The sequence below is a fragment of the Balaenoptera physalus genome (genome assembly GCF_965194825.1).
Source record: "Balaenoptera physalus genome assembly, chromosome: 8".
In the NCBI taxonomy this organism is placed as follows: Eukaryota; Metazoa; Chordata; class Mammalia; order Artiodactyla; family Balaenopteridae; genus Balaenoptera; species Balaenoptera physalus.
The window spans coordinates 88,152,827-88,165,331 of NC_138887.1; the positions used below are offsets into that span (position 1 = coordinate 88,152,827).

Here is a 12,505-nt window from a genome sequence, read left to right on the forward strand (position 1 = left end):
TAGCCGATCCGTTTATTTTGTCCCTTTCAAGGACAAAGGCCAATTTCATTAAAATTAAAACATTACCTGGCTCAAATCTTGGGAGATTTAGTATTTTATTTCGATAAGGGAGGCTGCTCTATTTCTCTGAGGTTTTTTAAAAACATTAAGAATTTTCATATGCCCTAAATTAGACTCAGAGCTGTTAAACTCATTTTTTTAAGCTCTATAACTAGATCTAAGTGTTGTAGTGCTAGATAATAAATCCTATGAAATCAAGTTATTAAAAATATTCATGTTTATGGCTAGGAAATATTCTATTTGATTTTACATCTTTCCTTCTTATCGTCAGTATTTAAGAAGTGCAACAATGGTTACTAAAGTATGTCAGTCCATGTCAGCACAACTTCACTTTGAGCCATATGCATTATAAAAAAGTAAATTTTAAATTTTAGTGGAAAAACAAGAGAGGAGGTTTTATTTATTCTTTATTCTTCCAACTCAACATAAGCAGTGTATTCCTCATCTAAGATATAACTTATAGTTTACTACTATTACAACATTGCTTCATTTGTCATCTATATGTATGTGTAGGTATATAGATATCTGTATGATATATGCAGTTATCATGTATCATATTATAATTACACAGATCATGGTTTATTTAAATAAATATTTTATTTCTGCTGGTAATAGTTAACACTTCTATAACATATACTTTATCAAGCACTGTTCTAAGTGCTTTGCTGTTAAGCCTTGCAACCTGTGAGGTGAGTAGTCTTATTATCCACATTTTGCAGATGAGGAAACTAAGACACAGGGAGGTTAAGTAATAAGATCAAGGTCGCACAGTTCATAAGTATTAGACCTGGGATTCAAACCCACATGTCTGGCTCCAAGGTCTGTGCTCTCAAATCTTACCTTATATTGCCTTTACAAAACAGCTATATTAAATGAAGCCACTTGAAATATCAGTGTGGAGACCTAAGCTAACAGCCCAACCCAAAGAAGATATTTTGAGTTTGGGTACTTATTTTGAAAATTAATCTTCAAAGTCTTTTTGCCTATATTAACTAGATACAATTTTTTATTTTCCATTAGCACTGCCTGTAAGACTGTGACCTCTTCCAGCATAAGGACCACTCAACTATTTCTACTCTCCTGAACCTGATGTATTTTCTGTCACACAGTCAAAAATTTGTTGAAAAGGTAAGTGATGGAATGACCAGTGCAACACACTGACAAATTAAAGGAATGGTTTGGGGTAACTGGATGGTTCAGATTGAAATTTTGTTTTTGAGAAAATAAAATATTTTGGCCTGAATTAATCAGATGGATAGGCTATATTAATCCACTTCATTGAATTAAAAGAAAATTGATCACTAATTTAATTAGCCTAGTCTATTACTTGTGCCCTTGAGTTATAAACTACCATAGATTATTCTTGTGATTATTTTAACAGGGTTCAAAAATTTAACTCAACAATTTGAGTACATAGCATTCTGATAACACCATATTGTTGTCTAACAGTGAAATACAAAATCTTATTCAAATATGAACATTTTCAGCAGATATTATAGTGTGTTAAAATATTATAATACATTTAAAAATCTACTAAACTACTAAATCCTATTAACAACCAGTTTAAAAGATACAAAATTTTCAATTAAAGAAAAATTTAAAGCATTTGCTACTGTGTACAAAAAAACCCTCAGCATTGATGAAAGATAGCTAAATATTAATCCTCAAAATATTTTAATGGAGGAAAATATGAGGTAAACATTTGTAGGTTTCCTATCTTTATCACCTGGCACTTACAGATATAAAATACATGTAAGAAAGGTAAGTCAGAGTCCTACTCTCCCAATCGCTGTGTAACAAGGCTGATCTTGTTATCACAATGGTTCTGTCCATTCAGTTAATATTTATTAAACACCCATTATACAAAAGGTACTGCACTAAGTTCTCTGTAATAGCACATTGTTTGCATGTGGTAATTTAAAGTGCTTCCAGCATTCACAAGTATTGTCATGTTTTGAGTTATGAGGTGGGCCACATTGATGTCCTTCTTATATTACAAGCGTGGAAACTGAGGCCCAACATGGTTAATTATACCATCCAAAGTCACAGAAGTGATGGTGAAACTGGGGCTACAGAAGCAATACTGGTAATAATACAAAGGAGAGAGGGAACAGAAATAGCCCATCAAAAGGTTCTGCTTCATAAAAGTCTTGATTTGAAAGCAATGTTAAATGGCTTGGTCATACATGGAATACACACCAAACTCATTTTATTATTAAGGGTTAAGTTTCTTTTGATTAATACAAACCAACTTATAATAATAATATTCTTTTAAAATATAATTGGCATATTCTTATATCATACTTTTCGCTCTTCTTGCTTAAACTTAATAGAATAAAACAAGCTTCAAAAAAGGCACCCTAAGAATAAATAGGGTGTGTAATGAGCAACCATTACACATGATTTCTTCACTCATGTGGAACTCCTACAACCCGCTAATGAGATCACCACTTGTGAGGTACCGAGGCCTTTTGTTTCAACTAGGTTAATCGTATTTTATGACCAACCATTATGTCTCTTCTATTCATGTATACAACTATTTCATCGCTAGGTACAGTATTCATACTTTATGGTCCAATTTATTATTTGGCTGCCTCTGAAAACCAAGACTATATGAATATTTTATTTTATATGCAAAATACACTAAAGTTACTGTTACTTTTATAAACATATAATAAATCCTATAAAAAGGGATATTTTAGAAAAATAAGAAAATTGAATAGGGAGTACTTAAGCTTTCCCATCTTCAGTGTCAACACAATGAGCATTCAAAAATTCATTTGTCCCAATATTGATAGTAATAATGGCTACTATATATTGAGAACCTTCTCTGTGCCTCTTCTCTTTATATACACATTTATATATTCATCATTTCACCTAATGGAATCTTTAAATTGGACATATACAATAGTTATTATCATTTCAAAGCTGAGAAAACTGACATTCAGCAAGGGTAAGTAATTTTTCCATGTCACAGAATGGCAAATTTGAGCTTTTATTCCATCCTGAACACACTGTCTACTACATCATGGCTCTTCCCTCCCTGCCTCCTTCCACCCTCTCAGACTAGCCCACTGAGGTTCTGTCTTAATTCGTGCTCCATTATCTCTGTAGCTCATTTATTTAGTTATTCATTTGGCATACATTTATTGAATACCTTCTACAGGGCAGGCTTGGTTTTAGGAACTGGGGACAAAAAGTTAACAGACAAAGTCCCTGCTCATAAGCACATATAAACTCAGGGCAGAGTCAGGCAACAAGACGAAAATAAGACAATTTCAAAAAGGGATAAGTGCTAGGAAGACAAACAGAGTGAAGAGATAGAGAATGCAGCAAGCAGGGCTGGTAGAAATGGAGAGTGTCTATTTTAAGTTGGAAGACATTTCTAAGGAGGTGACCTCTGAGCTGGACCATGAATGACATGAAAAAGACACCAGGTGATCTGGGGCTGGGCATTCCTGGCAGAGGGAACACCAAGTGCAAAGACCTAGGCAGAACAAGTTTAGCATGTTCAAGGAATAGCTGGAATGCCAGTGTGGCTGAAATTTAGTGAGCTGAGAAGAAGGTGGTAGTAGGAGATGGGGTTGAAGAAATAAACAAATGCCTGATTCAGTAGAGCCGAATAGGTCCTGGGAAAGAGTATGGTTTTAAGTGTCATAGGAGGCCATTGGAAATGTGTGGAAAAGTCTTAGTCTTATCACAGACAGTTTAGGTCATGTTTATCGCTAGCTACTATCTGTTATCCTATTGAGATGGAGCGGCTGCCTCAACTATCATTTACCCCATTAAAATCATTTCTGTTTATTGTGGGTTTACCTGACAAATTTTGCCTCCTGATACTGACGCCAGAGTCACATTAGCTTGATACACATTTTGGGTGCCTTGGCATTGCCCTGAGTCTGCTGAACCATTCACTAAAATTATCTTTACTTTCTCTGCCCCAGTGCTACTGACCTCAGCTAGATATTAGAGAAACATCGAGGGCGGTGAAGGTGGGAGGTAATTCTCTTTAAAGTGTGGAAAACTGACACCACTTACTAAACTCTAAAAGCCGTATCACATCTTTAAAGGAGAATTCATGTTAACCCAAATGAAATTTTCATCTGTAGAGTGTCATAACTTTAATAAAGTGTGACTTGAAATATAGTAAGATGACTTGGGAATCACCGCATATACAGGTGTTCCAGGGTTAGCCTTCTAAATTAATTCTGCTTTCAAGTTCCTTGACTTTCTTACCTTCTAAATAGTTCTTTAAAAGCTCCAAAATTTTTCCTACACTCATTCTCTCAGCAGCAGGATTGGGGAGGAGGGAACCAACGGGAACAAGAGGATGAGTCAGAGGCAACTATTTTTAAGTGCAAATTAGTTGTAGGTATATAATACAAGTGTATATTTATGCATAATAGGTACAAAAACCATTTCCAGAGAGAATGAATTCTAATATACAATAAAAGCTTCAATATTAATTAAAATTTGAATCCCAAGATTATTCATAAATGAGATTCCAAGTCATTTTTATGGTCTTGAAAAGTAGTCATAATCTTTTCTCTAGTATTTTGCCCATAATTCAGTCAAACTGGTTAAGGAAAAGGAGCTAAGAGAAGGCAATTATTTTATTACGCATATATTTGAATGTAGTGGCCTAGCAATTACTTTAGACTTTATGTAAACATTATCCTTTAGAAATTTTCACACATGTAAGAGCTCAGAAATTTTAATTCTCTTACATCTAACATTAGGAAGTAGCTTTAGTGACACCAGAAATCAAGAAAGAGAGAGACATAGGAACCGGGAGAAGTGGATGCAGCCCAGGAGCAACAGACCTGGAAAGCAACTAGTCCCGACTGAAGCAGGAAAAATGGAAAGACATCTTGGGGGGAAAGGTCATATGATAGAATTTCTGATATGACAGAGAGTTTGAAAAAAAAATATGACAAAGGCATACAGTGTAGGAAAAAAGAAATGCAAGAAGCAACACCATGAAAACCAAAAAGTAAAATGATAAATGAAAAGAAATAAAACTGAAAGTCTTGGCTCCATAGTGTACAATAGATGCAGGCTTAATTATGAAAATGTTCTTCACTCATTTAACTAAAATAATTATACAGGAGAATGGGTGAGGCAAGGTGTTGAGGTCATATAACAGCCAAATCTCTCATCTATCTTCTCAGGAATTGAATACATGTTTCAAAAAGATAAATCAAGAAATGGTCCGTGTATTAATAGAGATGTTAGAAATAGTTAAGAGCATTAAAAGTGATCCCAGCTCTGGTTATTATCACTAGACTGTCTCCCACTATTTCTTCTGATGTGGACGACTTGAGTATGCACTGGAATGTATCCTTATGGAATTTCTGAGGTCAGTCCCGTTTGTGGAACTTTAAAGAATTGCTGAGCTACAGCCTTATTACCGTATTGTCTCATTCATTCAATTTCTTATATCTAATGCCTACTATATGCCAGGTACTGTGTTAGGTAGTAAAACTATGAAGCAGTAAACTTAATACTGAGAAATTGATTGTATTTCTTTAGTTAATTTGGCCTTACATGTAGATAGATGCAGAAGAAAACAAGTAGAAATGTGGTATGTGTTATGTAGGGGGCAGGTTCAAAATGTTCTTTGATTTTGAACTTGATCCCATGTGTGTATCTTTGAACAAGATAAGCAAACCAAAAGAAATAGAGACAAACAAATAAAAATATATTTCCTACTTCTTTCCTATGAAGGAAATTTCTGGCCTAGGGACCACAGTTTTAGTTATTTGTTCTACAATCATCTTTATTTCCATCAGTTACTCTATTCAATCATTAGATAAACATTTCCTAAGAAAAAAATTATTAGCAGTAAACTGTTGGAAAACAGTCTTGCTGATATTTCTAAAATGAATTTTGGATCTTATCAGTCATCTATGTAAAAATTTCCAAAGTTTTCACTTTGGCCACATGGTTCCTCTTCCATGTCTTACCCTTCTTTTCATTGCTCTTCTTTTTCCTCCCCTTCCCTTTCCTTCCTTTCCTTCTCTTTCCTAAACTAGTCAATGATAATGCTATTGGATGAGACAGAGTAAGGCAGGCATCTGTGCATAGGGGTTGACCAAAGTAGAGAGTCAGAGCCCAAGCAGGGTGAGTAAGGCATCCACACAGAGGTGGGGGGCAGTCTAGCAACAAGTGTCTGAGTCCCATGAGGAAGAAAGAAGATCCATCTCAGGGTAGCAATATCCAAGTAGAATCAGGAGAGAATCCACATAAGAGAAGGGGCAATATAATTTATAAAAGATTGGTTGCATACAGGAGGATTGATCAAACAACTAAAGATACTAAGGAAAATGGGAGTCAGGTTTCCCAATTTTTGAAAGGGTGGGCCACAAATTAGGAAAGGGAGACAACTAGAATGAACCCTGTGGTGTTGCATTATAATGGAGGTACGTGTTCTGGCTATGTATTAATGCATCACAAATTACCCCCAAATGCAGTGATTTAAAACATTACAATTATTATGTTATTTCTCATGATTTATGTGCATTAGGAACTTGGAAATAAACTGTCCCAGGACCTGGGACAGTTTATCCCCAGGAGCTCAGGTGCGAAGCTTGAAAGCTGGGGATGACTTGGCAGCTGGGAGCTAGAATCATCCAGAGGCTAGAGTTTGATACTGGCTGTTAGCTGGGGTCTCCACTGAGGCTATTGACTAGAGCATGTACACCTGTCCTTTCCTTGTAGCTGTCTGGTTTTTCACAGGATGCTGACTGGATTCTAAGAGCAAGCATCCCAAGAGGACCAGAAAGAAGTTGTATAATCTTTTAAGTGCTAGACTGGGAAGTCTCATAGCCTCATTTACGCTATCGTCACAAGTATTAATCATCTTGGGATGCCATAACACAATACCAAAGATGGGGTATCTTAAATGGCAGAAATTTCTTTTCTCACAGCTTTGGAGGCTGGAAGACCAAGATCAGGGTGCCAGCATGATTGGGGGGTCTGCCTTCTTACTGTGTCCTCACATGGAAGAGAGAGAGACAGAGAGAACCCTCTCTGGTGGCTCTCTAAATAAGGTCACTAATCCCATCATGAGACCTCACTCTCATGACCTCATTTAAACCTAACTAACTCCTAAAAGCCCCACTTCAAATACCATAACACTGGGTGGTTAGGGCTTCAACATATGGATTTGTGGGGACACAGTTCAGTCCGTAGCAACCACTGGTGCAAGATAGGAGACAAGCGTGGCTCTCACTTCTGGATGGGAGGAGCATTAACGTTATATTGTAAAAAGAAAATATGGATTATATGGGATGGGAGATCTTGTTATAGCTAGCTTGCAAAATACAATTTGGCACATTATGTATGCTTGTATACACGCATATACCTATATACACACATACGTGTGTGTGTTTGTGTGCACATTCCCTAACTATGTCCAATGAGAGGGCACGAGAGCAGCAACTGCACTCTACTTCGACAGCAATGAGCACACCTGGTGCCCAGATCTTGACTTCCAGATATCACTCTTTATTATAAGGAACCAGGGCTCCTTGGAGAAATGGCTGATTCAAGAGCTAGAGAAAAAACAAGGTGACTTTAGAACCACTTGTGACAGAAATAAAAAAATGATGAGGGTTGTCAAAAGGACACAGGGGAAAGCTTAAAGGAGCTCCGTTGGCCAACTCTGGAACCACTCGAACATCAAAATAATGAAAGTAACTGGTTATAACCCATTGAATTAAATAAGTAAATAAAACTTTTAGTTAAGAATGGGATATATACACACTTTCCAATTACCTCCCCATGCAAATATTTATTATGTACAAAAGTAGAAAAGGAACTTCACAGATAGGAATCCTGGAAGACGCTATCTTAATCCAGTGATCAAAGTGAACATCATCATTAATGGGACAAATTAAAATTACACACCATCTGACAGGATGCAGTGAGAAAAACATAGCCCCTCTCCTGTGACGTTCCTGCAAAAGATGCATAACTTGAAACAAATCATGAGGAAGCATCAGACACCAAATTAAGGAACAGTTACAAAATAACTGGCCCGTAATCTTTAATATTGTCAAAGTCATTAAAGTCAAGGAAAGACTGAAGAACTGTTCCAGACTGGAGATGACCAAAAGGGCTATAACTGCGACGTGTGATTCCGAACTGGATGTGTTTGCTGTAAAGAGCATCACCAAGACCCTGAGAAAACTTGGGTGGAGTCTGAAAATCACATGACAGTCATGTATCAATGTTGATTTTCTGAATTATACAAGGCTTAGTAAACATCCAAGTTGTTTAGCATGGAATCCACAAACTTTCCAATTGTGTATCTTACCTTGCATCTTACCACTTCCCTGGCAATAACCACATGTTTTAGCTTCAGAGCTGGTTAAGCCTTCACTAATCCTTTTCCAGGAAAATCTTTCCTTATTCTTTATGACCCATTGAAATGCTCACTTTCCTGTCGAACCTTATTAATTCTCCTGAACACTTTTACTTAGGTCCTGTATTTCCACCACTTTCGTACATTACTCTGTGTGTACTGTTATAATACAGGACACAGCATGAAGGGAAGGCCTGCATATATTCATATTCACATTCCCAGGACTCATCACAATCCCTAGAACATAGGAGCAGCTCAGTATATTGTGTCAAATGAGTAAACAGTACTGCTCTGTTAATATTGTGTTTTAAAAGGAGTTCTATTTCTTAATCTTTGTTATCACACACACTTATGGACATATAATCTTTGGGGGAGCTTTCAGTGGTCCAGTTATACATGTATTTCATTGTAAGTTCCTTCTAATCATTTTTGGAGTCGAATGAAAGGAATGAAAGAAGGAAGGGAGGGGGGGAGGAGAGAGAGAAAGTGGGAGGGAGAGAGAGAGGGAGGAAAAAAGAAAGGGAGAGAAATAAGAAGGGGGGATCATTTTGAGTTTGGAAAATCCAGTGAATTGGTAAGACTTGTCATCTCTAACATCTGGTCAGCACAGCTACTTGGGCACAGTAGACAGAAAACCTATTTTAGGGTAGATGAACCTGCATATGACCCCCAATTCCACCACTTTTCAGTTATGTGATCTTGGGCAAGCTAGCTGATTCTAAGATAACCTCATCTATTAAATGGAAACGATACTGTTAAATCCATAGGCTTATCGTGGGGATTAGAGGGAAATTTTTAAATAAGGAGTTTAGCATTATGCTTGGAATATTGTAAATGATTAGAAGGTGGCATCTATTATTTTCACTATCTTTAAAATTTTGATGCTCTATATTCTCTAACTGTAAACTATCACCTTGTTATACTTTACCAATAAGTTAATATACTAGAATAAATATTTAAAGGTATGGAGCAGCAAAATCCTACTTCTGAAAAAAATCCAATGGTTGTTTGTTTTTAATCTATAAAAATATTGTGTTTATGATTGCAGGTTTTATTTTCAACTTGGTTATTTTCCAAGTCAGTGAATTTCCAAGTTAGTTGTGTATTGAGAATAGAGAATTGGACATTTTGCACATGTAAAACACCTTCTTTGGTTTTGATAAGATGAGAGGTATATTGTTCTTAGTTCTTATGATCATTTTCGTACTTTTCAGACAAAAGGTTTTCTGCTACTAATCTGTCAGTCTTAAATCTCCTGGGATATGCCTTCTTCAACCCTCCTCTCTCTTGTTTTTTGAGTAAATAATTATATGATGTTTTCCTGCTAATGCATACATTGCTCTAAATCAAAGATCTCTAAAAGAAAAATTTACATGGAAGTGAATCACATAGTAAGTATTCATGGTGTTTTGAAATAATAAACAGCAGCTACAATGGCTTTTAGCCAAGTCAAACTAAAAAAAATAAATTAGAGGTTACTGAGTTCAGACTGATGTTATTTTTCACATCACTTCTCTTAGAGTTAGAAAATCCATGAGGAATAACAATAAAATCCCCCAAACTGGAGGCAACAAAAGAATTAGAAGAGTAAACCCAAGATATCACACTTCTAACTTTAAGGTCAAGGAGAGAGAGAAACCTAAGGATGTAGATCCATTCAAAGTCTTATTTGTCTGGCTTCCTTTAACCCCCAGTATTACCTGTGAATTTCTGTGGTGTTGGATAGCCACATTCCTCACACGAATTGCTGAAGGAGTTTCTACACAGCATCTCTCCTTCAGTATTCACTGCAAACAAGTCAGCAATCACTATTCACTCTGTTAAGTTTGAAGAACTTTCTTTTTATGTGCTTTGAAAAGTGTTGTATAAAATTGGAAATTTCCAGGGTGTTGTTTATGTTCAAGGACAGATTTAAACAATGAGGTGACATCAGGCTTGGAAGAGTCTTTGAAAACAAAGACATCCTATATCTTTAATGAAGAAAAAAGTATTATTTGGAAAATGCTGTGAGTGGGTAAATCACAGAACACACATGCACCAGTCTAATTATCACTGCTAAGTCCCTCTCCTCATACTCTGCGCCTGTATTGCTGGCTCTTTAACAGGGCTCAAGAGTTGCACTTTGCACTGTGGATTTCAGGGGGCACCTAACAAGCCACCCGTATTTTGGAAGCAGTGAGCAGGAGGATTAATGAGTTGCTTAGCCCCCTTCCTTTGAATGAGTATTTATTGATTCTGACAGAAGCATAGGGAAGTGGATGATAGAGAGTAGAGTTGCATACCTCATCTGGCTCTCTGCCTTAATTTGTTTGTGAAAATGAATTAAGACTGATGGCAAATAAGACTGTGCAGGAAAGACAGGACACAGAAAACTATAATGGTCACAGAAAGACAGAGTATCAACTAAAAAAATCCAGTTCTTAGCTAGATGCTATTTTTATAATCTAGGATTTTAGGCACAGATAAGCTATTTTAATATCATGCTTATGAATACATTCACAAAGTTATAAGCAGTTTACAGCCTTAAAAACAAAGTTCTCTTAACTTGCAGCACTGTAAGCTCAATTTCATGTACCTGGGTCTGAAAAAAATCAGATTGTGCTCTTTTACTTGCATACATCATCACCAATAAAAGAGATTTCTGGGGTTCGACTGCAATGGCACCTTTGTTAAAGATGCCTGAAGTCAATGGAATAGACCTTATTTCTCTACAGCTGGGGAGGCTCTGGAGGTCTAGCAGTGATAAACATTTGTCGCTTAAATGAGACATAAATGACTCAGCAGGGAAGATCCAATTAATGTGTGTGTGAAGGGGTGTTTGTTTGCCTTGCTTTATTGCTGGGATTTGTTTTGATTTTGCTAAGGCATGCTGTTGGCCAGACCAAAATCAAGGTTAGGAATGAAACGGTATTGGTACCCACTCATTCCATGTGGTTTTTAGCTTATCTTGTTTGATGGAGCAAAAAAACTGCACATTGAAGGTTACAGTCAGCTAGGTCTCTGTGTGGCTCTACTCTTGTGTTAGTTTCCTAGGGCAGCGGTGACAAAGTACCACAAACTGGGTGGCTTAAAATAAATGAAATTTATTGTCCTACAGTTCTGGAAACTAGAAGTCTGAAATCAAGGTGCCAGCAGGGCCATCCTTCCCCTGAAATCTATAGGGGAGAATCCATCCTTGCCTATTCCAGCTGCTGATATTTGCCAGCAGGCCTTGGCATTCCTTGGCTTGTAGACATATTACTCCAGTCTCTATCTCTGTTGTCACATGGCCATCTTCTCCCTAAGTGTCTCTGTCTCTGTGTTCTCCACTTCTTATAAGGACACCAGTAATATTGTACTAAAGGCCCATTCTATTCCAGAATGAATTCATCTTAGCTACATCTGCAAAGACCCTATTTCCAAGTAAGTTCACATTCTGAATTACTAGGGGGTTAGAACTTCAACATATCTTTTTGAAGGACACAGTTTAACCCATACAATTCTCAATTATTTTCCTCCTAAACCTGATACATTTTGAATCATATATTTAGATGAGAAGTACATTTCAGTAAGGAACAAAATTGTAAGAGTACTTGAAGTTATGTTTGAATTTCACCACCTCTCTTACCTTCTCAATCTAATTACAGCATTCTTCTCACATTGTTATATTTTAAAAATTGTAGAATATTTGAAGCACAGAGTTTCTTAGTTTATGATTTGTTTGATGGAATTTTTTAAATAACCTGAAATTTTTTTAACATTGTATGACAATTATACTTCAATGAAAAAACAAAACAAAAGAAGCCCACAAACTTAATTCTGTACTGTTTAAAAGAGATAAAGACACAAAGATTGAATATAAAAAGGTATAAATAGATATAACAGAAAAGATTAGCCAAAAGTAAGCTGGTAGTTATAGTAATATCATACAAAGTAGGTTTTTAAATTTTTAAATTTTATTTATATATATTTTTAAATTTTTATTTTCTATTGGAATATTAATGAATCAGCTGAGCTTCCATAACCTCTAATTCTGTCATTCAGATTCTCTTTAGATGGGCCTGTAACTCTGGTTATAAACCAAATGCCTACTATGTG

General features: G+C 36.2%; 1 long non-coding RNA gene across 1 annotated transcript in view; it reads left to right on the forward strand.

The window, feature by feature from the left end:
* Positions 1-284: 284 nt before the first annotated feature.
* Positions 285-12,505, forward strand: part of LOC309665762 — a 104,622-nt gene continuing 92,401 nt past the window's right edge. The window contains exon 1 of the long non-coding RNA XR_014266673.1: positions 285-1,188. This is a non-coding gene — a long non-coding RNA (uncharacterized lncRNA). The remainder of the gene's footprint in view (positions 1,189-12,505) is intronic.